General features: G+C 50.3%; 1 protein-coding gene across 2 annotated transcripts in view; it reads right to left on the reverse strand.

The window, feature by feature from the left end:
• The window catches only part of KCNJ6 (potassium inwardly rectifying channel subfamily J member 6), a 165,988-nt gene extending 140,281 nt beyond the window's left edge, over window positions 1-25,707 (reverse strand). The window contains exon 1 of one of the 2 annotated variants that reach the window (XM_081086450.1): window positions 25,584-25,707. The gene's annotated coding sequence lies outside the window, so the exon portion shown is untranslated. Of the gene's footprint in view, window positions 1-25,065; window positions 25,167-25,583 lie in introns of those variants that run through there. The other variant, XM_081086451.1, reaches the window with a different exon arrangement.
• Between the last annotated feature and the right edge of the window lie 1,962 nt (window positions 25,708-27,669).

Consider the following 27,669-nt stretch of genomic DNA (forward strand, 5'->3'; position numbering starts at 1 on the left):
ATGTCTAAGTTCCCCGGAGTGTGGCTGCAGATGGCAGGCTTGGAGCTGGAGGATGGAGGAGCAGAAAGTGTGTGAGTCCCAGATCTGGGGGGAAGATCCGATGACTGCAGCAGTTTCTCGCCAGTGGAGATCAGCTCCCTCCCTCGGGGTGGGAGGAAGGTGAAGACTGGTGAGGTGAGCGTGGGCTCACCCAGCCATCTCCTTGAGCTGGAACCTCAAGGGGCGGGCGGTGGATGTGGAGATGGCAACGTGGAGGAGGTTGGCATCTGGTTTGCTCAAGGCAGGCCCAGCGAACTTGCAAACCCGGGAGAGAGCCCGACACTAGACGGAGCGGCATTGGGAGTTGGAGGGCCGGCAGAGACCGGAGGTTAGGCGGGAGGAGGAGCCCGAGGTGGGGACAGGGCAGCAGGTCATCACTGCGCCAGCCTTGCCCAAGCCCAGGTGCGTCTGCGGGGGAGCAGGGAGGGCTGCGCGGGCAGCAGCCCAGCACACATGGGAGCCACGGTCCCTGGGCTGCCCGCACATTGGCGCTTTTCAGCTGCTTCCCAGAAAGTGGGGCCTGTGTGGGGTGCAGGCTGGGGAAGTTTCGCCTCTGAGCTGTGAGTTTGTGATGATGAGATTCCTATTTGCAGTTCCTTACAAATTAGTTCCACAGGCAGAGAGCCTTTCCTTTCACAATGAGAAACAAGACTCGGGGTGCGCCCAGCTCGCTAGAATGTCCGTGCAGGGTCCTGGGAGAAGGGGTTAGTGCAGAAGCAGGGGCCAGAGGGAGGGGCTGTGGAGATGCCAGCTGCACCCCATGCTGCTCAGGGCCTGCTGGCTGACCCCGAGAGGAGGTTCCTGGGCAGGGCATCCATTTCCTAGGGGGCGCTGTCACAAAGGACCACAAACCAGTGACATAAAACCACAGAAATCTATTCTCCGACAGTTCTGGGGGCCAGAAGCCCCAAACCAAGGTGCTGGCAGAACCAGCTGAGGGCCTGAGGGGGATCTGCTTCGTGCCTCCCTCTTCGCCCCTGGCGCTGCCGGCAATTCTGGGTGTTCCCTGGATTTTAGACACATCGCGCCAGCCTCTGCCTCCGCCTGCACAGGGCCTCTTCCCTCCTCGTCACCTGTCTCCTCCCTTGTCTTGTAAGGACACCTGGCGTATTGGATTAGGGCCATGCAATGACCACATCTTGACTTGATGATATCTGCAAAAACTCTGTGTCCAAAGGAGGCCGCATCCAGGTACTCGGGTTAGGACGGACTCCGCATATCTTTTGGGGGTCACGCCTAACGGTGAGCTGGCCCTAGCCGGCCAGTACATACTCGCCTTGCTTCCTGGTCTGGATGCGGGTTCAGGGAAATCAGGCTGTGGGGCTCACCACGTTCCTCTAAGTGTTTTGTAGTCTGTTCACATTTCTCAGGCCAGGACGTGAGGTGAGGCCGGTAGGGGTGCGCATTGGCTCCCAGGAGGGGCCCATTTCTCCCAGAGAGCACCTAGCTGACAGCATCTGACACAGAGGCCGCTGCCTCCAGGCCCCCCGCAGCTCTGGGCCACACAGCTCCAGGCCCCTCACCTGGCCGGCAGTGTGAGTCTGAACTGTACCCTCTCCTCCTGCGAGTGGACTCAGACCTCCCACACACCCTGAAATACACCCCGGGACTTCTGACTCCTGGGGTAGAAAGAGCCATGGAAATGTAAATCACACACAAAGAAGTAGAATGGGGAGTGGAGAACAGAACGTGTGTCAAAAGGTTCCCCTGCACGTCCCACAGGCCTGGGAAGGACCTCAGTCAGTGCGATCCAGGAGGGAAGTGATTGTCGCTCTACCCACCTGCCCCCATCCAAGCAAGACAGCAAACAGCCAGCCCACAGGAAGCTGCAACCTACTGCATTTCCCCCAAAAGCTTTCAGAATCAAATATAGCAAGATGGCATGTGGGGGCAACTCTATACAAATGTTTCCTGTAAAATAATGTGCATGGAAAGTCTGTTAGATTCTAGAAAGTTCTCCCTGAAATGAAACACAAGGAATTCTGAGGGCATGCCCTGACCTCCTGAGTCTAAGTAAATAATGCTCAGCCACCCCAGAAAGGTGGTTGTAGAGGGAACAAGAGGAACAAAGGCCCGGGCCGGGGAGTTGCTCCTGTGTGTTCTCACAGAGTTGTTCATGGCGGGGGCTCTCAGCAGTGCATGCTGCATGGATTAAAGGTGAACACCTGGTTACAAGAGCAAGTTGGCAAGTTAGCCCCCCCCCCCCACTCTCTTTCTCTCTCTCTGCCCACCCTGCACAATATATCATTTTAGTTATAGCAAAAATACCTTTTATACATTGATCAAAAGTTGGCCTCACACCTATCAAGGATTCATACTAGCCGGAAAACCAAGGATTATTAAGCATTGCTTAGAAATGTGTCCCTAAAACTTCAAAATAATAAACTTTAATACATATTTTAATTTTGTGTAAGGGGAGATTGATAGATTGACAACTTGTAGGCTGTTTGGATAAAAGGGACTAATTCCAGGGTTTCTTATACCAGTTCAGCCTCGTATTACCCTTAGGTGCCCAGGTTGCACCTGTTTTAACTCCAGCTCCAAGTCCCCCAGGATGACCCTTTCCTATATAAATTTTAAAGGTTTGAACGGCCCAATACAAAAGTTGATAATTCAAGATAAGCACCTTAGTTCTGTATTTTACCCCTTTTAATTCTTGTTATTGTTGTTGTTGGTGGTGCTGATAATGGTTTTGGTGATAGTGGAGGTGGTGATAGTGGAGGTGGTGATGGTGGTAGTGGTGATGGAGGTGGTGGTGGTGGTGGTGATGATGGTGGTAGTGGTGATGGTGGTGGTAGTGGTGATGGTGAAGGTAGTGATGGTGGTAGTGGTGGTGGAGATGGTGGTGGTGGTGGTGGAGGTGGTGGTGGTGGTGGTGGTGGTGATGATAGTGATGATGGTGGTGGTGGTGATGGTGGTGGTGATAGAGGTGTGGTGGCGGTGGTGGTGATAGAGGTGATGGCAGTGATATAGTGGTGATGGTGATGGTGATGATAGTGGTGGTGGTGATGGTGGTGGTGGTGATGATAGTGATGATGGTGGTGGTGGTGATGGTGGTGGTGGTGATAGTGGTGATGGTGGTGGTGATAGAGGTGTGGTGGCGGTGGTGGTGATAGAGGTGATGGCAGTGATATAGTGGTGATGGTGATGGTGATGATAGTGGTGGTGGTGATGGTGGTGGTGGTGATGATGGTGGTGGTGGTGATAGTGGTGATGGTGGTGGTGATAGAGGTGTGGTGGCGGTGGTGGTGATAGAGGTGATGGCAGTGATATAGTGGTGATGGTGATGGTGATGATGGTGGTGGTGGTGGTGGTGGTTGTGGTGATGGTGAAGGTAATGATAGTGATGGTAGTGGTGGTGGTAATGATGATGGTAATGGTCATGGTGGTAGTGGAGCTCATGGTGATGGTGGCAGTGGTGGTGGTAATGACAGTGATGGTGATGATGATGGTGTTGGTGATAGTGGTGCAAGAAATGGGGGGGTGTGGGTCGAGGGTGGTAAATGTGGGGTGGAGAGGGGGATATAGGATGGTAGGGATGGGGATATACATCAAATGACTTTCAAATAATCTTTGGCAATGAAATAAAATATGTTCATGTTGGGAGCTTAAATGCTAAGAACTTGCAGGCTCCTTTTTAAAGCTTCCTGATGATTGTTCTCTAAACCAGTGGCTCTCAGCCCTGGCTGCCCACTGAACCCATGTGGGGAGCTTTTAAAACACACCAATGCAGAGGCTGCTCCTCGCTGTGATTCTGATTTAATTAGTTTGTTGGTGAGAAGCAGACAGGGGTGTATTATAGAGTCTCCCCGGGAGATGCTAATGGGCAGGCAGGGTGCAGAACCGCTGCAGGTCACATGGAGCTTCCCAATTAAGTGCAGGTAATGGTGAGAGGGAGACTCAGGTGGTGCCACCTCCTCGGAAGGGACAGCCTTGTCATCAATCTGGCCGATAATAAAGCTACTCACTTCATCTCTTAATAGTTCTTACAAAGTATAGCAAACATTCCGGGGGGCCACAGAATACTCACATACTCGGGCTCCCACTTCCAGAGTTAATGGACATTAGTATTCCACCACATTTCTTCTGTATTCATGTTGAAAATGTGGCTTTTTAAAAATAGATGGTAGATATGGATGGGTTGGGAAATTTAGAACTTATTTGGGCAAACGTGTTTAGAAGGCATGTTGCTCATTTAGACATACACCAGGTCAGTCACTCTTTAGTATAAGTGAGGGAACTGGGTGGAGACAATGGTAGAAACTAAAGGCTGGGGAAAGTTGGGGAGACAAGTTGGGAAAAGGGGTGCAGAATGGGTGTGAGGCTTAGGATGGCTGAGGCAACCTCCTGCTTGTCTACTGCTGGCAAGGCAACGCGGTTATAATGATTTTATTAAGGAGTGTGTAAGAATTTTATTATGAAGAACTACTAATCGGGAAAGTGAGCAATCCTGAGGATATCAGCCCCATCCTGTTCCTTCTGCGGCTTTGCATTAAGTGTCTGAGTATCCCTTTTAATGCTGCCCTCCTATTTGTAGAAGAAGGTTGATGCCTGTTGTCAGAACCGACCCCTGAACACCCCATTTAAACGGCCAACTGTGCTGCCTGGCAGTGACGGCAGGTGAGGGGGGGAGGGGGACCTTTCTCGACCGACCGCCCTCCCTCATTTGGAATTGCTGCTTTCTGACATTTCTGTCCAACAGAACTCTGAACTCTGTTCCTAGGACAGCAGCCGAGAAACCCCTGGCCCTTCCGCTCGAAGATGTTTATTTTAAAAAGATTGTAAAAGGTGGAATTTAATTCCAAAATACTTCAATATATAACCTCTTCCAAATTCCTGTAATTCACTTTGGCAGGAGACGCTATAGTCATAACCCAGAGCAGTGTCAAAAATAGAAACAGACACAAACAAGCCCGGCTCAGCGCTGGCCTCGTGGCTTCCCCTTCTCCGATTCCCCCAGCATCCTGCCCTCCGACATCCTAACGCCATCTGTCAAATTGTGACGTAATCACTTTTTAATTTCAGAAAGCCGTATCGTTCCTGCCTAACCATTCAAAACACAAACAGAGGGGATGCCTGGGAAGTTCAGATCTAGGGGCTTATTTCTCCTCCCTTGATGTCTCTAAACTCACTCAGGGAACAGGCATTCGGCAAACAAGTGGCCGTGACTTATGGTCTTAAAGCCCCGCATCACCAAGGAAACTCAGAATCCAGGCCCCACCCCAGTTGTACTGAATCGGAGTCTGCATTTTCATCAGAGCCCCCGAGGGTTCCTGAGCACACACTTTGAGAAACACTAACTGGAACACAAGATCAGCACTTGTACCCCTCAACTCCCACACTCAATATTCACATACAGCCGGAACACTTGGCTCGCAACTCTGGGGGCCACTCTTGGGTCCCCTAAATATGAGGTACTTAGGGAAAAAAGCACCCATACATCCACATTTTCTCCAATTTTGTTTGTTTGTTAACATGGGAGTGGTGATTCCAAGTTCATGTTTTCCAAAGGCACCTCACGATGATCACTTTTTTTTTTAAAAAACTGTGCACACAGTGTCACGCTTCCTGATTTCTAACTGAGAATCCATAGGCCAAGCGAGGAAGAGAAATACACCCAGCCTACATGTAATGCCAGGTCAGCATTCTCCTAAAATCCCATAATGGTCCCGATAGGGATGAGCGAGGGAAAGACTTCTCTTACGGGTTTATGAGGCAAATGGCTTTGTCCTCAAAAGTCTACTGATCAAGACCCACCCAGTTCAGCTTCTGCAAAGTGGGAGGGGCCTGGAGTCGCCCAGGATTGGGGGGGGGCACATCACCTGCCGAGCGCTTCTGTGGGGGCCAGTGGTGGTGGTGGTGGTGGTGGGAGGCTGGTCAGGGACAGAGGGGCTGTGAGCTGGAGACAAGGGCATCAGAGACCACCCTGCCCCCAGCCTGACAGTGGCATCTGGTCCAGTCCCCATCCTGAAGGGTGGAGAGGCGGGCGAAGCCTCACTATAGCACCTGGGGTCGCCAAGGTCTTCCCCGGGTGACATCACACTAGAAACAGGACTATTTCTCCCAGAAGTCTGCGAAGCGTCTCTCAGCCCATAAATGGCAGATGTTTCCGAAGCCCTTTGCCATGGCCAGCCATCTCATAACTCGTTTCCATTTGTCATTATGAGGTTGTGTGGGGCCTGGGGCTTCTCAGGCACTTGTTCCTGGGGTTCGGTTGTGCCGCAGCTGGGTGGTACTGGGGCGTCTGGGGATGGACAGGCCTTTTCTTGGGGGCTGTAAGGTGCAGAGGTGACCTCTCTGGGCCTCAGCATGAACCTGGAGGCCACAGCATGGCTGGTGGGGCCCCCAACACTCCCGAGACCTGCAGGCAGCAGGTGGGCTCGGAGGTGAGCATGCTCATTCAAGGCCTGTCGGACCAGACATTCAGGATGCCTCCCTGGCCGGAGCTAGCATCTCTCAGGGGACCAGGTGAGCTGACGGCCTTCGGAGAGAATGAACTGGGCCACGGAGGCTGCGGGGACACCACGCGGCAGCCACCTCCCTTCCAAAAACAGATGCGAGCCGAGACAGTGCCTGGAGCTTGGGGTTTGCCTCGGAGAATGCACTTGAACTTCAAAATGGAAAAGAAGGAACTGTGCCTGCTGCCGGGGCCACTGGGAATTCATCTCGGGAGGCGGGCACCGCTGCTGGCTCTTGCCCAGGGAGGCCAGCGGCTGGGCTGGGTCGGAGCCAGGAAGGCATGGGCTGGTGCAGAAGCCAGAGGTTGCCGCAGGAACCAGCACGGGGGCCTCATCTTGCTGAGGGATTTAACAGAACATCTAAGCCCTGGAACCAGGTTCTCTGCACACTGGGAGGCTGCTCCGGCTCCGCAAATCTGTGGAAGACAGCTCAAAAAGAGGCCCACACTGCTGCCACCTTGCAGATAGACGTCTGGGTGGGGTGGGCCCCCAGCCTGCCTCTGGGCTCAGCCCTGTCCACGGTGCTTCCCAGCACGGAGGGTGAAAAGGACCCCTGGGACACTAACTGGGTGAGGGCCAGGCCACCAGGTGAGGCGGTGGGGATGGCGAGGGAGAAGCCGACCAGCGCCGCCCATGGCGGGAGGAATGTCCTGTCACCCCTCACCTGGTGTGCTCCCCCTCAAACCACTGTGTGCACGGTTCACTCACACACTCAGGCCCAGTGAGAAGCCCTCAGAGGCCGGTCCCAGAGAAACAGCTCCTGGTGTGGCCTCAGCAGGGGAGGACCAGGGCTGGGCTGGGCCTGGGGTGCCAGGAAATGGTGGTTCTAAAAATAACTTCACTGCTCCTCACACCCGCCTATCTCACGGACAGAGTAAGTACCGCGACTGACTTTGCCCGTGAATCAACATGCTTGCTTTTCTAGGAGCGGAGTTGCCCATTCCACTGCCGTGTCTGCAGTCGTGCACTGGCTCCCCGCTGAGGTGAAACCGCAGGTGTTGGTCCTAGAGCACCAGGCCCGAGGACCTCACTGTCACACTGCCCTCTGCCCCCTCAGCCACCGGCCTCCTCCTTCCCCACGGCCACCTTGGATGCCTGTGTTCCCGGGGTGCACCTCTGCTTGTAACCCTTGGCTCCACCCAAGATCTGTGCAGTGCCCATTGGGAATGCCCATCTTAGGGACAGCTGCACTGTGCCCATTGGAGATGGCCATCTCGGAGACAGCTGCACTGTGCCCATTGGAATGGCCATCTCGGAGACAGCTGCACTGTGCCCATTGGAAATGGCCATCTCGGGGACAGCTGCACTGTGCCCATTGGGAGTGGCCATCTCAGGGACAGCTGCACTGTGCCCATCGGGAGTGGCCATCTCGGAGACAGCTGCACTGTGCCCATTGGGAACGCCCATCTCGGGGACAGCTGCACTGTGCCCATTGGGAGTGGCCATCTCGGGGACAGCTGCACTGTGCCCATTGGGAACGCCCATCTTGGGGACAGCTGCACTGTGCCCATTGGGAACGCCCATCTCAGGGACAGCTGCACTGTGCCCATTGGAGATGGCCATCTCGGGGACAGCTGCACTGTGCCTATTGGGAACGCCCATCTCGGGGACAGCTGCACTGTGCCCATTGGGAGTGGCCATCTCGGGGACAGCTGCACTGTCACCATTGGAAATGGCCATCTCGGGGACAGCTGCACTGTGCCCATTGGGAGTGGCCATCTCGGGGACAGCTGCACTGTGCCCATTGGGAACGCCCATCTCGGGGACAGCTGCACTGTGCCCATTGGGAACGCCCATCTCGGGGACAGCTGCACTGTGCCCATTGGAAATGGCCATCTCGGGGACAGCTGCACTGTGCCCATTGGAAATGGCCATCTCGGGGACAGCTGCACTGTGCCTATTGGGAACGCCCATCTCAGGGACAGCTGCACTGTGCCCATCGGGAGTGGCCATCTCAGGGACAGCTGCACTGTGCCCATTGGGAACGCCCATCTCGGGGACAGCTGCACTGTGCCCATTGGGAACGCCCATCTCGGAGACAGCTGCACTGTGCCCATTGGAATGGCCATCTCGGGGACAGCTGCACTGTGCCCATTGGGAACGCCCATCTCGGGGACAGCTGCACTGTGCCCATTGGGAGTGGCCATCTTGGGGACAGCTGCACTGTGCCCATTGGAATGGCCATCTCGGGGACAGCTGCACTGTGCCCATTGGGAACTCCCATCTCAGGGACAGCTGCACTGTGCCCATTGGGAGTGGCCATCTCGGGGACAGCTGCACTGTGTCCATTGGGAGTGGCCATCTCGGGGACAGCTGCACTGTGCCCATTGGGAACGCCCATCTCAGGGACAGCTGCACTGTGCCCATTGGAAATGGCCATCTCGGAGACAGCTGCACTGTGCCCATCGGGAGTGGCCATCTCAGGGACAGCTGCACTGTGCCCATCGGGAGTGGCCATCTCAGGGACAGCTGCACTGTGCCCATTGGGAACGCCCATCTCGGGGACAGCTGCACTGTGCCCATTGGGAACGCCCATCTCGGAGACAGCTGCACTGTGCCCATTGGAATGGCCATCTCGGGGACAGCTGCACTGTGCCCATTGGGAGTGGCCATCTCGGGGACAGCTGCACTGTGCCCATTGGGAGTGGCCATCTCGGGGACAGCTGCACTGTGCCCATTGGAATGGCCATCTCGGGGACAGCTGCACTGTGCCCATCGGGAGTGGCCATCTCGGGGACAGCTGCACTGTGCCCATTGGGAACGCCCATCTCGGGGACAGCTGCACTGTGCCCATTGGAATGGCCATCTCAGGGACAGCTGCACTGTGCCCATTGGAATGGCCATCTCGGGGACAGCTGCACTGTGCCCATTGGAATGGCCATCTCGGGGACAGCTTCAGTGCACAGCTGCTGCGTTCTGCTCCACCCACCAGGAAGACAAGCCTTGCTTATTGGCTCCTGGGCTCCCACAGCAACTGGGACCCAGTAGGACCCAATCCCCATTTGCAGAGTGAGTGAAGACCAGGGAGGTGAGATAGAATGCACTTCCTGAGAAAGTCTAAGGGAAGAGTCTGCATGTTATCATTAAAGCAAAGCTTGAACACTGGGCTGCGGGCACTCGCTGTTGTGGGCTGTCCAAGCTGGCTGCCCTTTCGAATCCCCTGGGAGGCTCTGAGGAAGCAGCAGTGTGTGTGTGTGTGTGTGTGTGTGTGTGTGTGCGTGCGTGTGTGAGTGTATGTGTGTATGAGTGTGTGAATGTGTGTGTATGAGAGAGTGTGTATGAGAGTGTGTGTGTGTGAGAGTGTATGTGTGTGTGAGAGTGTATGTCTGTGTGTGTGTGTGGCCTACCACAGACCTGTGACAGCTGTCAGCCCGGTGGGCCAAGGTTGCCCTGGGACAGTGTTTGCCTGAGCCCCTTCAGTGCTGAGTCTAGCCTGGCACCCAGGGAGTCTGTTGTCTTTCATTGGAGTGGTCATCTGCTTGGCTCCCGAGTCTGTGCTGGCCATGGAAAATTCCACTCCAGATGGGCCACTGCAAAGTGCCTCTCAAAGGTTGTTCCAGTGGATTTCATTTCGTTTAAATTAAAAATAAATGCCAATAAGTGCTGCTGTTTTTGTTTTCTGCTCTAGAAAGGCTAGAGTTGGTGGAGAGAGTTACAGATTGGAATCCATGAACTTCATGCATTGCTGGGGGTGGATGCTATTTCCTCCTAAGCTTCAGTCCTTCCGTCGTCAAACATGGGTGACACTCAAGCACTGGGTGTCACAGGTATTGGGAGAACTGACTCATTATAATATCTATGCAACTGACCTTTTAAAATGAAAGTCATGGTCAGAGAAAGAGATTTATTTTCCTGTTAGTTTATGCTAAGTTTACAGATGCTAATCATGGCTGCCATCTTGTTACTATTTCTCCATTGATGTTTGCAGATAAAACTTTTAAGTATCCTGCTTTGACAAGAAAGTACTTTTCAATGTTTTAAATAAGACAGGTAAAAATCTCACACATAAAAAACAGGATTTTTTTCCTTTTGTTCAGAAGTAAAAACCTTCAACCCTCAAATGAGTGTACTTGTCTTATGTTTTAAGGGGAAAGCAGCTAATAAGGGAGAGATGTTTTGCTGAGATGCGCCTGGGGAGGGGTGACCGCGGGTGGTGGGAGGAAGAGACTTTTACCTTTTGTGTGCCATCTCAGTACAAATCAGGGCATGATATTTCATGATATTCTTGCGCATGTGGAACTAATAATAGTTTGTGAACTCAGAGGGAAAAACTGTTTTGGCCCTGAACTATGGCCAAGTAGACTACAAAGCTATTGTTAGGGAACTGCCCCTAGCTGGACTGGATTACTCTCTCTCTCTCTCTCTCTCTCCTCCTCCTCCTCCTCCTCCTCTCTTTCTCCAGCTCCCTAGCCCTCAAGTCTAAAAGTCATGATAGTATTTTAAGAAGTTAATATACTACCACAGCTTTATTGACTCTTCAAACCTCTTCTCCAGAAGACATCTTGGCCACTCACAGATTGGGAGAATGTTGAAAGAGCAGAGGTGGGAAGAGTTCAAGGCCAAATGTTAGGACTTGTGACTGAGTACAAGTCACGACCGACCTATATGAACTTTGTCTTTGGTTCACAATCTACTGAATGGGACAATACCCCATATTACGTACCTACCCTGTGCCCTTCTTCATGGGGTTTGTGAGAATCAGTTGGCTTAATGACTGAGTCTCTATTTCTGAAAACTCATATAAGTTCCACCATAGGAAAGTTTTTGCCCAATGTCTGATATTAATTTCTTCTTTATAATTGGTCTGGTCTGTGTGGCTGAGTGGTTCAAGTGGACACAGATTCTCATAGCTGAGAAGGACCAGTTCAATTTCTTTCTCTTTTTTTGGTTAATCATAGAGAGAGAGAGAGAGAGAGAGAGAGAGAGAGAGAGAGAGAGAGAGAGAGAAACATGAATTGGTTGCCTTCTACATGTACCAGCCAGGGCCCAGGATCGAGCCTGCAACCAAGGTATGTGCCCTTGACCAGAATAGGACCTGGGACCCTTCAGTCCATAAGCCAAACTGGCTATGGCCTGGTTCGGTTTCTTTAAACATCTTTGCATCCAGTTAGGTTGCTAATGCGGTCAGTGGACCAATGGATCAGGGAGTGTCCTTTTGTTGGGCTCTGGTGGAAGGGAAATAGGTGTAGCCTCTCTGGAGGGCAATTTGGTGAAATGGAACAAGAGCTTTTACCCAGCCATTACCTTTATAATACTTCACACTAAAGACACATTCCAATGCGGTGTGCATGGTGTGTGTAGGATGCTGATAATAGCAGTGTTGACAACAACAAAGAAGGAAAACAACCAAGAGTCCAAAATGTTACAGATGCACAGCAAACATGTTTTAGAACTGCTTGCAATGCAGCCATCACAATAATAGCCTATAGTTACTCATCATATTGAGTGTCTCCCATGTGCTGGGCAATGTTTGTGATTCTAGGGATACAGCAGGGCAATGGTTAATTTTATGTCAGTTTGACGCCCCCTTCCTATACCCAGACTGAATATTTCTGGGTGTGTCTGTGAGGACGTTTAGGATGAAATCGGCATTTGAATTAGTAGACTCAGTAAAGCAGATGCACCCTCCCCAATATGGGTGGGCTTCATCCAATCCACAGAGGGCCTTAGTAGAACAGCAGGAGAAAAATGGAGGTATTTACGCCCCCCTCCCTGCCCCCATCCCCATCTCACTGCTTGAGCTGGGGCATCTCCTTCTGCTTTCTCCTGTCCTCACACTGACACTGACATCATCGGATCCCCTGGCTCCCAGACCCACAGACCTGAGCTGAGCGGCACCGCTGTCTCCCTAGGTCTCCAGCTTGCAAACGGCAGATCCTGGGGCTTCTCAGCCTCCATAACTGCAAGGGCCATTCCTTCTAATAAATCTCTTCATCTGTATCTACCTATGTCTATATTTCATTCATTGATACCTAGAACAAAAGGGAGATCTATGCCTATATCTATACCGATATAGATATAAATCTCCTTTTGGTTCTGTTTCTCCAAAGAACGCTGACAAATACAACCAGTGAACAAAACAGGCAAATACTATACCCCGGAGGAGCTGACCTTCTCTATTGCAGGTGACAGGATAGAATGAAAATCAACATCTAATTTAGGCAGCACGTTAGCTGGTAGCAAACACCACGGGGACATCAACTCAGGGAAGGCAGGCATGGCGGAGAGGGTGGAGGGTAGGTGCGGTCACAGATGGGACCCTCCCTGACAGGGTGGCAAATCTAAGGGTTTGAAGGAAGGAAGGGAAATCTGAGGGGGGGGTGGGGGGGGGAGATCTTTTTAGGCAAAAGAAACAGGGAGTGAAGAGGCCTTGAGGAAGCAAGTCTCCCTCATGGCCCTGGAACTGCCCAGGCCACTGGCAAGGGGCTGGAGTGTGGGGAGCGAGGCCACAGAAGAAGGAAGTGGAGCCAAAGAAACCTACAACCATCACATGACTGATCTGGAAAGAAGTTGATGACCTATTAGCCGGTTAAAAACCAACAGGCAACAGAATAGTGTAAGCCAGAGGATCTGGCTTTAGTGAAAACATATTTACAGATATTTACTGTCTGTACTGTTTCCTCCCCACCCCACCCCCCCTTCCTTCCTGAATTCTTTTAGCTCATTTGAATTTTTTTCTACCTTGCATACAGCTTACTTGTGTAACAAATAAATGGGACATGCCCAGGTAAAGCAAACTGACTGGATTTTATTGTCTTCGGTCAAGCTGCCTGAGTGCAGGCTTCATTAACGTCAAAATTTACTAACTTTTCTGAATTAGCGATGAACATTCCTGGCTCTGTTGAAATGTGAAGACGATGGGAGAGTGAAGATTGGCAACTTACTTTAAAGGGAAGCGTGACCTCAGAGAAAGAGAAGATGGGTTTCCAGGAGGCAGGCTGCCCCCACGTACACTGACTTACATTCCGTGGGGGGAGGGTCCGGGGATGGACCTTGTAGGGAGACTACGGACATACACTGTGGTCAGACAGGTGTACGTACATGCGGAGGTCTTTCCCAGCCATACTCACCAGCCCATGCATGTGATAAAGGCCATTTGTACCCACAGGATTCAGGATTGACTTTGCTATAAAACTTGGATGATTGAAACTGCTTCAGGAATGGGGTGTTCTGGCTTACCTGAGTTATTTGGATTATCTCTTCAACTCGGGAGTAAACAAAATCACAACCTAGGATTTCCAGTGCAGTTGTTAAAGGTCTTTCTAAACCACGAGCTCACTTCCCTGTGTGCTGAGTGTGCTGTGCCAGACACAGGCCAGTCTTTGGTGGTGTGGATGTCCTTGATGTACCTGAATCATTATTCTACTCTTCAACTCGTTTCTTGCTTTTTTTAAAAAAAAATTACTTATTGATTTCAGAGAGGAAGGGAGAGGGGGAGAGAGATAGAAACATCAATGATGAGAGATACTCATTGATTGGCTGCCTCCTGCACACCCCACACTGGGGATGGAGCCTGCAACCTGGGCATGTGCTCTGACTGGGAATTGAACCGTGACCTCCTGGTTCATAGGTTGATGAGCCACCACTGAGCCACACCAGCTGGGCTTGTTTCTTTCATCAAGGCCTACAAGTCAAGCTCTAAGTAGCATCTGCCTCTGGAAGTAACATGTATACTTGGCATTTTAAAACAGTGTAAGATCATTCAATTGCTGATTATAATTTCCCATGTCCTCTTAGAAGCAGAGGCTAGAGAAAATAGCTTACTGATTCACTGAACTTGTTTTCTGGAATGATCCCTATTTGATGGCTGGAAAACCTGGTATAGACAGAAGTTAAAGAGCTCCTTTACCAGGGCTCAGCGTCTGTCAACGCCCACTCCACAGGATCACATGACTCAACGTGAACTCCAATCTCTCAGGGTTCATGAAAGGAACTGTGGTTACAGCTGGTGGCACAGGCTTGGCTTTAGGAGATTTTTAGAGCAACCCAGAGGAAAACAGCAGCGCAGGCCTGTCAGGAACCAATGACCCGGGAATGACCGAGCTCCGCTTTGACACGGCTCAGGGAAGCACGCACTACCTCCTAGTCCCACCGGAAACACACTGATTCCTTCTCCTCCTCCGTTCAGATACTGTGCTTGAGTGACACTTAAATAGATGTTTTCACTGGGATATGTCTGTAAGGGAAAAAAACCTCTTTTCCTCTTACATCTCCCTCTGATTCACAGAATTTATGTGTTTTATTTCTTGTTCAGTGGGTCCTCTCTGAACTTTTAGAGATGGTTATCATTTGACTGCATGGGATATATAGCCTGTATTCATTTTCCAAGCAAAGCTTTTATCATGTAAATAGTTTCTAATAGTTTTATGGGGGTCAGCACACATTAGACATTATAGAAATATTATTCAAACACCATACGTTGAAGGGTTCTTTCATGGAACCCCTGGGGAGAAACACAGAAGGTGAGCAGCGATGTCTAAGTCCACCCTGTGTTGGCAAGGGGTTCGAGCCTGGCACAGAAGTAAAGCATGCAGGCATGCACAAGCCCGTGGGGTGGCTGCACCATGAGGCCTATGGAACAGTGGCCATAGTGAGTGGGAGAAAGGTCAAGCGTAAGAACACGACCTTTGATTTTGGTGACGTTTTCAAATATACCCCAATGGACATCTCATATTTAGTGGGCTGAGCTTTTAACTCAAGGAATCACCTAGCTTATCCTCTTGATTTCTCTGAGATGCAGCAAAAAGTTACCCTCCCTTCCCTTGAAACGCAGCCCAATGTGAGAAGCTCTGGCTTCAGAGAGGCCCTCTTGCAAGTATCTCCGGACTACCTTCTCTCTGCTTGTTAGAATTCTGTCCATCCTCTTCCCACTCTCTGAGATCCTTTGCTTGTGCTAAGGGCTCCAGGGCCCTACCCAAGGTTGTTCCTTTCTTATTCAACTCAACGGGAACGCTCTTGTTTTTTCTTACGGTAATGGTTGTTTATGAAACCTTGGGGGTGCTATAAGGGCTCAGAGTGGTTTGATCTGTTTTGTGGTTAGAATATGATGCACAGATGACCCAACCAGCTTCCCTATGTCTGGAACTGGCCTGGAAAGAAGCCATGATGGGTATGCAGGCTTGTTGCTTAGTGCTCTGTCTGTGGCTCTCCTTGGGCCAGTATTGCTTCATTCCAGCTCATCTGGAAATTTAGCAAGAAAAGAAGGAACTTGGGTCCAAATTCCTTATGTGGATAAAGGAATAACCAGAAAAACACTTGCATATTGTAAGATCTTGGGCAGTCGAATGAGGATTCTGATTTCTCACAAGGACACCCAGGGTCCCTCCTCAGTGCTAACAGCCTCCTGATGCTACTTTTGCAATAAAAGGACAGTCTACTTTGGATCGGTTGGCGTGTGTGTTGGGGGGTAACCATAAAAGATCTAGTTATAGTTTAACAATTGCTTATTTAAAGAAAATCTTGTTAACTCAGTGACAAAAATTGAGGGTTTATTTGAAAATACTTGGTGGATTTTAGTTACATTACCCTATCTCTAGTTCTGTGTGTCACTATGACCACAGTGTTTTCTTCATCAGTTGCCCTAAAATCCAGGTTTTACACACTTTATAGGTGGGCTACTATGGATGAGGTTGGGATTGCTTTGGTGATTATGTATAACAAGGAATTTTCAGGCAAGGTATACTTCCTGACCCAATAACCCCACATCATAATAGCCATTACGACCCCGAGCCCAGCATCACCTCGCTGTTCTCCCCACCACAGCCATGACTCACAAAGGATTCAGCAATGCTGGTTAAAATAAACTCCACTTACGCGCACAACAGGAAGAGAGAATCAAAATTCTTATCTCAATGATGCACGCCCAACAATTTCCCTGAAAAACAAAGTCCAGGGCAAGGTGTTTTTGCCCATTATCTTTGTGATGTTGAGGTCTTGTAAAAAAGATCTTCATTCATTTGGTAGCTCTAGAACTGACCTACCCCTCACGTTGTGCTGAATGCCCATTGCTGTTTATTTCTGGACAAGGGGGTCGGGGGGGGGGGTGTGTGTAATTTTATGTTTTTTCATTGGTGGCAGCTCAGTGGGAACTCTGAGAGGAGTCACCTGGGGCTCCAGGTTTCTTGTGGCCTCATTCATGCTGTTCCGAGCCAGGCAAAACCCCAGGGACCCCCATGAACCCTTAAGTCAGCGGTTCTCAACCTGTGGGTCGCGACCCCTTTGGCGGTCGAACGACCCTTTCACAGGGGTCGCCTAAGACCATCCTGCATATCAGATATTTACATGACGATTCATAACAGTAGCAACATGACGGTGATGAAGTAGCAACGAAAATAATTTTATGGTCAGGTTACAACATGAGGACCTGTATTTAAAGGGCCAGAAGGTTGAGAACCACTGCCTTAAGTGATGGGCAGAGAGAATGCTGCTGTTTGATATGCATAACTCTGAATGACTGTGAGATGAATATCAAGCAACATCGATTTTGCAAACGAGATAACAGTCCTGTCTCCTCTCTGCTTCATATCTCAAAATTACATGGTCTTTCTTGTTATCTTCAGAATTAACAAATATCTGCCCTAGCCAGTTTGGTTCAGTGGATAGAGTGTCAGCCTGAGGACTGAAGGGTCCTGGGTTCAATTCCCTGTCAGGGCACATGCCCGGGTTATGGGCTCGATCCCCAGTGTGGGGCGTGCAGGAGGCAGCCAATCAATGATTCTTTCTCATCATTGATCTCTCTCTCTCTCTCTCTCTCTCTCTCTCTCTCTCTCTCTCTCTCTCCCCCCTCTTCCTGTCTGAAATCAATAAAAATATATTTGAAAAAAAAAGAATGAACAAATATCCCATTCGTAAGCCTGGGCATACCTGTCCCTACAGTGCCCAGGAAGGATAAATCCCCAAGGACTTGCACTTAAATGCTGCAGTTAGTGGTTTGCAGTGAGCATGACAAGCCGCTGCTCTCACCTCGGCTCTCACTCTTTGCGGCAGGGCTCACTCAGCCTTCTTCCCTCCGCGTTATTTATTCACTGGAATGACCTCAACTCCCCACCTGGACGGCGGCCACGTGCGATCCCTCTTGCTCATGGGTGCGATGGTAGAGCTTCCTTGGGCTGAGTCCATCATCGGCTGGTCTCTCCGCTCAGGAGTGATCTTCGATTTCGGCACCACCGGAGGCACTCACGTGGGACCGTTTTCTGCTGCCAGCTCACTGCTCTGGGCGCGCTTTGTTCTTCTTGCCTCCTGCCAGCATCCAGCTGTCTCAGGATCTCAGGGTCCCATGGCTGCCAAGTCAGAATCTCTGTGTATCTTTCCTCCTGTTCCCCTCGAAGCAGCTACTTCCCGAAGATCCACGACCTCAAGTTTCATGCCAATGCCTGGCTCTCGGTTTTCTCTGTCCCTCTGCTGATCCACCCTCTTTGCCAATACTCCGTGGATGCAGGCGCATCTGTCCTTTGGAAAGCCCCCCTGCCACCTTTCCCACTGAAACCCTACTCTTCTTTGAGACTCCTTAACCTTCCACCATATCTGCAGGTGCTTCCTACCGACACCCGCCCTTATTAACGTCCCTCTCCCTTAGAGTCCAGCCCTGTCTTCTTTAATGCCATGTTTCTTTTTTTCTACATTATTATTTTATTGATACTCTTATTTCCTTAACGTCTAGTGCCTCTGAGGGCTGGTATCTGGACATTTTCTCTGTTTCCCCTTCTGTCTTCTTCTCCTTCTTCTTTTTTTTAAAAAAAATATATTTCATTGATTTTTTACAGAGAGGAAGGGAGAGGGATAGAGAATTAGGAGCATGGATGAGAAAGAAACATTGATCAGCTGCCTCTTGCACACCCCCTACTGGGGATGTGCCCGCAACCAAGGTACATGCCCTTGACTGGAATTGAACCTGGGACCCTTCAGTCCGCTGGCCGACGCTCTATCCACTGAGCCAAACCGGTTTAAGGGCATCCCTTCTGTCTTCTTTACATAGTAAATCCACTTAAAGATTTGTTGACTGACTGGTCCAAGGAGCCATAACAATATAGGGTGTAGCTATTAAAGGTCAAATTCTGGAAATATGCAGAGCATCAAGAGATATGTTAAGTAAAAGTGAACAATTGTATAACTATGATTCTTCTTCACTTGACTGCACGAAGGTTTGCCACGACAAGCCCTCTATTTCATTTTTGTAATGTGGCTTTTCTCAAGAGTGCACCGTTCTTATTGCACTGATTGAGTCTTTTATTTAAAAAATAATAGATGAGACTATTACATTGAAATAGAAATTTAAAACTTCTGGGTGGATTTGGCACCCAGGTTTGAGGAGTAGAAATGACATAAAGGAGCTGGCAGCATTATGAACCACCACCATACTTCTTCTGGCTCTTTCTCTCACAGCTTTCTCATATTTCCTTCTGACATTTCTCTTTCCTAGATGGTAAGTTTATCATTAAAGTTGGACTCTCTCTTCTAACGAAAAGGTATAGATTTAAGTTTCCAAGGGTACCTGCTTGTCTTGAGAGAGGCAGGGGTTCTCAAAGACTACTTGCAAAAGACACGGTCAACTTTCAGGAGGCACAGACTAACGTTAGATTAATTCAGCGTAAACTTAGAGCATGTGTCTAACCTGTAAATGTTTACGTGAAGCAAAACAAAAATGCAAATTGCTAGCCAACAGCAAGGACTGGATAGTGGGAGACAGCACCTAATTCTTCAGCATTCTTAGACTCGGTGTGGGAGTAGCTGTCAAGATCAGACATGGGATCCTGAGCATGGGGTGTGAAGTCACCTCTTCTTTGTAGTTAGTGGTTCAGCTACCAGAAGTCAAACAATAGGCAATTGCATCTCTTTTGTAAGAATCAAATCCACCCACTCCAAAAGTCAAAAGATCCCAATGAATTATTTTTAAAAAATGCACCACTGAAGTATGATTCTAGGGCTCAACAATATACTACTTCCACCAGCGATCTTTTCAGCGTTGGCACAAATCGTCTGCTCTGCCCCACTCTATTCCTGACCCACATTAGCTGTATTTCTTTGATGCCAGACATTTATATTAAAGAAGTCAAATGGGCATGTCTAACATTGGGTATATATGCCAAAGACTCACGTGTATTCACCCTACAGTTACCTTTCCTCCTGGACACAGAGCTAAACTACAATTTCCAGCTACCCTTGCAGTTAGGTATGACCACAGAACACGGGCAGAAGTGATACAATTACTTTCAGGCCTGGATCATCAAACAGCTGCTACATAATCATCTACTCCCCCTCTTTCCACATCTGGATGTCAACACTGAGGAGACTGTGGAAGCCAAGTGCTAGAGACAGTAAGCCTGGGTCCCTGATGGCATCATCCAGTTAGGTTTGCAGGAAGGAGAAATAATCTTCCATTCGATTACCTGATGAGATATAGGGATCTTTCAGTTGCGGCAGCTATCTAATTAATACAGTTCACATAGCCTCATCGAGGACTAAACCTAATGACACATTGTAACAAGTGGAAAATAGTATCTACAATCTATAAAGTGCCTGCTTTGTGCTGGACATTGTACTAGGAATCTTACATGATCACATGCATCCTCATAACATTTCTGGGGTAGACGTTAAGACTATTATTTTTTATCTTATAGACAAGGAAACCAAGAGCTTAAAGATGATCAAAGTCACACAATTAGTGTAGTGGATTATATAATTGCCCCCAGTTATTCGCTTCTCTCTCTGCAAGAAGCTTACATGTCTCTACCTGTTGCTATATGACATGCAGCACCTCACTGTGGGAGAAATGTACAACTCCATTTCACTGACGATTGGCATTGGTGTGACGTGTGTCTTGTCTTTGGTCAACGGAATGGGAGTGGATAACTTGTGCCATGTCTGAGCAGGACTTGCAAGAGCCATTGCTTAATTTGGCATTCTCCTTTCCCTCTGACGCTGCAATGCAATGTCCCTGATCAGACAGGGCACAAGGGGGCAGAGCCAACGCTGACCAGCAAAGGCATGTGGCGTGAAGGAGAAATAACCCTTTGTTTTGTAAGCCACTGTGATGTCGGAATGGCTGTCACCACCCTTAACCTAGTAAATGCTGATGGATACACCTAGAGCTCGATGCTAATGCATTTGTATAGACACCAGAGCCTGGGCTCTTATCACCAGGCCACATCTCCCCAGCTCATGTTCCACTTGTACAAATTCCTGTTAGATGATATGAGAAACATATAAAACATCGTTTAAAAAATCAATTCTCATTCTGGGTAGGAAAAAAGTGGACGCTTGTAAATTAACAGAGGAAACTGCTATAGCGCCAGGATTCAAACTGAGTTTATAGATCTGTCTCTCATGTTGCACAGAACATGCTCTGATTTAGTCCCACAAAACAACTGTTGGCGAGGGCGTGGGTCTTTTTATCCGTAGATTCACTCACTGGCTCGTTTTGTAAAGTTTTCATAGCAGAAACCACATCCCTTTGACTGGGAGTATGGCCGGTGAATACTAGTCACAATCTAATCACTAAGAGAACTACAGTACGATATAGATGTACTGTAGGTCCCCGGTCCTAAGCACAGCCATGGAGAGGAAATGTGAAATGTGAGACTGATCAAGGCTACAGGTTAGGGGATGTGAACATTCTTTTTAGGATGACATGGTCCTTCTTTGTTTGAGGAAAATAACTTTGTGTTATTAATTAGAGGTAGTCAAATGATACCGATATGTGGAGTGTATAGTGTTTTCTCAGACGAGGGGCAGAATACCAGTAGAGCATGGACTGCAATTATGATGACAACTTCTTTCCACATGACCCTAATTCTTTCTAGAACTAATTATTTAAAATACATTTAAAACATATTTTTATCCCAAATGGCTTCATTTTATTTTTCTATCCCCCTAAATACTTGAACTACAACTAAAAATAAAGCCGTAATGCAACAAAAGTGTCTCAGTGATTTTTGAACTTAACTACCAATTCTCCTTTTATTGATATTAATGAATAAAATTTAATAATTTTGTAAAACTCCAGACGAACCAATTCTCTTTGGGACCTAAATAACATTATTGAAAATAAAGGAAAGAAATAATAAGTGCCACCTTAACAAGCTAGAAATCCAAATTTGTTCAATTTAAACATCTCAATGTCACTAACCTTCAAGTTCTGATACAATGAATTAAAAGAAAAAAGACCTGCTTTGAAAAATATCCTCAATTTAAAATGGGTAAAAATAAATAGCTGCTTTCCCCTAATTTCGGCCCTCCCCTTAGCCTGCCTCTTGCTGGTACATTTCCTTTATTAATCTACATGTAACGTACAGATCATTTGATGAAGGAAAAATTAATGAAAAGGAGAAGCACTTCATCTTGCCCACCTGCTCATGTTGGTTGAGAAGGTTTATCTTGTTTTCATGAAGCTTCACATGATCGACATTCTACTCTTGAGGAAAGTAATACTTTCTACTTGTGAAAACCAGTGAATGGGGTTAAGCTACCGTAAGGCTACATTTACTTATTTTTAATCTCCAATGATTTTTTTCTTATTGATTATTAAACAGCTATTCTCATGTCTTACTTTCTTTTTATCCTGAAAAGCAGAGATAGTTTGTGAGAAGACAGAGAGGAACATGAGAGCAAATTCAAGCATTTGTGTATATTCACAGAAACAGCTGATGCAGTAAATAAAGACCTGGGCCATACAAGAGGATATGTTATGTACTGGTGTTTATGAAATACCAGGGCACAGTATTACATTTCTAAAAAAAAAAATAAAAAAATGACAAAATGGCTCTGAGCGCACAGGGATACATTTTAAGTTGCTCTCCGTAACAGATCTGACTGGAATGGGCAGACAATGATTTTGGAGTATGTATTGACTGTCATAAGGACATACCGACACTTTGCTCAGCAATTAACCGCTGAGGAAGAAAGCAAGTCGTAGTTTGGTAAATTAGCACTGAACACATGGGCCTGTGCTCTACCAGAACGAAGGATTATTGATCGAGCAATGTCGTATCCTAGATCATTTACATTCTTGTCTTTATTTTTTAATTCATCAGAGAAACGGAACTTTAGAACTCACCATTGCTTTGTTTATTTAATAACCCATATCCTCGCATGGCTTTATCTGCCTAAGTGATCTCTACTTCCCTGCTGCTGACAGTATCAGATGGAACAACGCCAGGGCCCAGCTGCTCTAAGTCATAACACTCTGCAGCGCTTCTCTTGAGCAGCACTTTTCATACATTAAACCAGAGATAAACTTGCCTGTACCCATCAGACACTAAATGGAAGAGGCAGTGTGACAGCTCATCCTTCGCCCAGGTTTGCAGTAGATTGCTAGCTTGCTTCTGCCTTCACTAGCCACCATGAAAAAATAGACCCTCCCTCCCCTGCAAAGGGCTAGAAGGTATAAACACGCTGCTTTAACCAGGTCCCCGGTGCTCTGCGTACATCGTCGTCGGAAAGCAGCAGCACGACCAGCAAGGAAAACCAGGATCTGTCTTGTTTACCTTCAAAAGCAACCAGCCAGAACCAGCTCAAGACCACGCCGCATAAGGGCATCCTCAAAAGAGAAAAGCAGCCAGCATATTCTGGAGGCTTCATTAGCACCTCCAACCAGCTGCCAGACCTTGCCTGGGCTCTGCACTTCAAACCGTGCCCGTGACACCTCAATGCCACTTGCAACAACTTCCTACTCGAAACGCGGCTGTCACCTTCCCTACCAATTTCCTCATCAGCATCACTTTGGGGGGTGGGAGGACCAGGAACTACTACCAAAGACGCGGAGAGCAGGGCAGAGACCAGCCTTGCCCAAGGTGAGGGCAGCATGCGAGAGGGACTTACCTGTGCTCCCTGGAGGAGGTGGAAATGGACCCCGGGTGATAATAACCTGCCCCCTCTTGCAGTTTCTTCCTTGTTTCTATTAAGGAAAGGGAGTCCTGCCCTCTGTTTCCTTGGCCCACAACCTCATACACTTAGCCACGCTGCTCACACACTGGCTTGAAGACAGTCACCTGGTCGCATCTCACTAACACACCTTCCGTTTCCTGGGGCTCACCAGCACTGCCCAGGAGTCCGCCAGGTCCCGACTAAGAGTGAACTATGTCTCCACTCTCCTGAGGGGGTCTCAGGACCCCTAGACAGGACTTGGCTGGTGTCTCACAGACCAGGATGTTCCCACAAGCGCCTTTCTACTATCTGCACCCCTGTGCACCCCCATCCCCTCGAGTTAGGAGAGCCAGGGAGTGAAGGATGAATGGATGCTTTTGAAGCCAAAGGTTGAACCGAGGAAACTGTCCTCAGGGACTGATCTTTGGTGTGTGCGTGCGTGTGTGTGTGTGTGTGTGTGTGTGTGTGTGTGTGTGTGTGTGTGCCTGTGTCCCTTTTCTCCCTTAAGGACCGGATCTTTCTCATTCTCAGCTCATCTCGGAGCTCTGGCGGTATCAGGGTTCTTGGTTTTGAATAGCTACTCGGATGCACCGCCATGCGTGAAATGGATGATTTGCAGCCTCTCCGTCCCACGCAATCCCGTAGAGGATCAGCTCTTCTGATTCTGCCCGGGCAAGGGAGTCAGTCCTTTGGAGAAAGTGACTGCTCTCCACCTAAGGAGCTAACACTTCCCTGGCTGGGGCTGCAGTCCGCAGAGGTGGGACCGGGCACTGTGCTCTGGCCTTGGTGCTGAAACCGGAACCGGGGCCCTGACCATCTCAGCCTCCGGGCCACGTTGGGAGGTTCGCTGGGCACCGGCTGGGTTCCAGGTGCCCCCTCGAGGGTCGCCGGCAAGGAAGCTAGGAAGAGCCGGTGCCCTAGGACCCTCCGCAGGGCACGCGGCTGATTTACTTCTTTGCCTGGAGCTGGGAAAGTTTTGTCCAATCTTTTTTTTTTTTTTTTGGTAACTGGAGCTGCCTTCTCCCCTCCCACCTGAGTCGCCATGGAGACTCGAGCTCTCTCTCCAGGCAAAATGGGCGAAGCTTAGTTAGCTCAGCCTGGACTGTAGCAAGCCCCCCTCTCCTCTCAGCAGCTCCTGGGCACCCGGTGCTCCGGGTTTCAGCAGGGGAAAGGCAGGCAGGTAAGGGTGCTGGCAGGGATGTGGCTGGCATTGCACCCTGTTTTGTGGGGGCTCCCTCGGACCGCCTGACTTTGGATAAAAACAGGCAGGAGACACTCTAAACATACAATAAATCTCCAGCTCCCCAACACGAGGTTCTCCCCACCCCTTCCTTTTATAGGAGTGGAGGTGGGATTCTTTGGAAAATTCTGGTATTCTGGTTCTCCATGAACCTCACCCCGTTTCTGTGTGGCTGTTCCTATTAAAATACGCCTCCGCCCCGAGTCTCTCCATGTTGAGCCTGACACAGAGATGCACCTGTGGCTCGCCCCCAGGCTTCTTGGGGTTTGGGAATCCTAATGCCATGTCTGTCCAAACGAACCCAACCTCAAGTCTCCGTGCAAATAAAAACATACCCAGGAGAGAGCAAGGCAGCGGACTCACCCAACTCCCTAATGCCATGACATCTCATTTGATCTGCAGGCGCACCCCCTCTCCCCCCAATAATGCATTGACTTTTAGAGAGAGCTTGTAGCCATCATATCACACCTCTGGTTATGCTGATGGGGAACAGTTGGGAGTTATTGCTTCCATTCTCTGGCCGTTTCTCCCCAACCCCTCACTTTTCCTTTTCCTTTTCCTCCTCCTCATTCTCTCTCTTCTCTCTCTCTCTCTCTCTCTCTCTCTCTCTCTCTCTCTCTCTCTCAGCTTTCCACAAAGACAATGGGCTTTCCCCAAGGATACATGCCGGCGCGCCTGCCAGTTAATCGCGCCTGGGTCTTGGCCCCGGCTGTGCGAGGCTGTGAATGCGGACCTCTCCTCTCCACCCGCCCCTGCCGGGAGTTTCCAGTTGCTCATGAAAACCGTGTGAAGCCGATTTCCCTTCTGTTAGTTATGTAACGGCTTCTCCCTTCCCCTGACTTGGGCATCTCGTTTCTGCTCCTCGCGCGGAGGTGCCCGCAGCGGCAGCGGCGCCTGGGGAGGGGGAGAGGGGACCCGGGGCACGGAGCGTCCTGCCCACATGGATGCCAGCGCCTCGCCTTCGAGCAAGTCCACGCGCCGCTTACCTGGTTGCAGACAGGGTGGCTTCACTCAATCATGGTCTCCTCTCTCGGAACGGAGCGAGAGTCAGTCATTGACTGCACGATGGATGGATGGCGAGGGGAGGAAATAAAAAGAAGAGCAGGAAAAAAATCTGGAATCAGATGGTCAAAGGTCACAGCAGCCCCCGGAGGCTGTCAAGAGACTCCATCCTCCTCGCGGTGCATCCGGCTCTGGGTCTGGCTTCCCGGGTCCCGCGGATCCCGCCCGCCGCCCGCCGCCCGCCCTCTCCGGCCAGGTGCGGCCGGCTCGCTGGCTCCCTCCGGCCGCGAGCGGAGAGCGGGGCTGAGCGCGGGGGCCAGGGGCGGGGCGGGGGTGTGCGCCTGGGCACAGGCGGGGGAGGGAGCCCGGGTGGAGGGAAGAGGGGAAAGGCAAGAGGGGCGGAAAACAACCCCGCGGCTGGAGGAAAAGTGCTGGACCACGCAGCGAGACGTCATGAAAGCCGCAGATCCAGGGGACGCTACTCAATTCCAGCCTCCGGCTGCAACCCGCTGCCGCCGGCGCAGGAACCGACGCGGCCGCGGGATGAGAGCGAGCGCAGCGCCACCTGCTGGAGAATCGCGGCCGCACGGGACCTCCGGAGAGGCGGGGCGGGGCGGGGCGGGGCGGGGCGGAAGGGATGGAGCCCGAGACCCAGGCGCCCTCCCGCCGCCCATCCTCACCTTCGTGGTCGTTGGGAGGGGGCGGCACTACCCCGACCCCTCTCCAAACCCGAGCTGGCGCGGGGACCACCAAGCCAACCCCTCCACCCCCAACAGGAAACTGGAAACGGGGGGAGGACCTTTGGGTTTAGCCACTCGGTCCCCACCTTTACCCCCATGTCACTAAGTCAGTCATTTCCAGAGAAGAGCCTGGAGAGCAGGAAAAAGCCGAAACTCGGGGATCAGCTTTTATCGCTGGTCGGAGGGGCTCCTTCTGTGAGGTTTTGTGACACCAGGAAAAAGAGGGTCCTGTCCCGGCTCCCTCTGGGCTGGAATGGAGTCAGCCCCGGGAACCGGAGCTGGAGCGCGCGCTGTCCGCGTGGCCAGAAGGGGGCGCAGCGCTTCAGGTACCCCCCAGGACTCAGCCCGTCCTCCACCCCGAACCCCCCCTCCCCATCCTGATGTCTCTGGTGACGTTGGAGACAAAGACACTCTGGCCTTTTTCACGAATAATCCGGATTGCCTTAAAAATTGACTTTGTCCAGCTGTGGACAAGGCCTACTACTCCCTCTAATTAAATATTGACTTCAGCGAGAAAGGGAGACCGAGAGAGAGATGGAAACATCAATGATGAGAGAGAATCGCTGGGAATCGAACCGCGACCTCCTGGTTCATAGGTCGATGCTCAACCACTGAGTGACACCCGCTGGGCTTCCCGCCTTTGGTTTTTAACTGGCCTGGCGTGGGTTACCAGGAAGCACCTCCCCGAGCTCCCTTCTGCACCCCCTCTTTTTCTTAGGGTCTCCACAAACAATACCCCCACATTTCCAAAGCCCCTCCACAGCTGGCTTCTCCTCTGCCAGTGTACTGTGTTAGGTCGTCTTTCTGGGGGGGGGGGTGAGGGGGGTCCCTGGGTTGCCGATTCCAGGGTCTGAGCACAGAGTGCCGTTGGCCTGTAGTCTTGCCATGGGCCTTTCAACGACTGGCTGTTCCCGTGCCACTTTGTAAGGCGCTTTCTCTCCACAAGACACAGAATCTGCCACTCCAAGAAGGCGGCCCCATTCCATAGGGCGGGCTGATGGAGGCCTCTTATTTCCGAGATGATTTTATCGGACATCCATGCATCCCACACAGCCCCCAGCCCCTCCAGAGAGCTGCCTGCCCTAGAAGGATGGCTTTGGTATGGAGAGGTGTCTCCCTCAATCATCATCGTCAGTTGTGTACAAATCAGCCGCACACACAGCCTGGCGCTTGTATTGTGGCTGTGCTCCCACTTGCTTCTACTTCTGACTCACACAGCACAGGCGCAGGAGAGAGCAGTGTGTGTAATCTGTGACTCCGAGGTAGTGATTGTGTCGTAGATAAAGAGGAACCAAGAACAACTACGCTCCACGTGACTGTGGGATCCCAG

The sequence above is a fragment of the Myotis nattereri genome (genome assembly GCF_964212035.1).
Source record: "Myotis nattereri genome assembly, chromosome: 3".
Taxonomy (NCBI): Eukaryota; Metazoa; Chordata; class Mammalia; order Chiroptera; family Vespertilionidae; genus Myotis; species Myotis nattereri.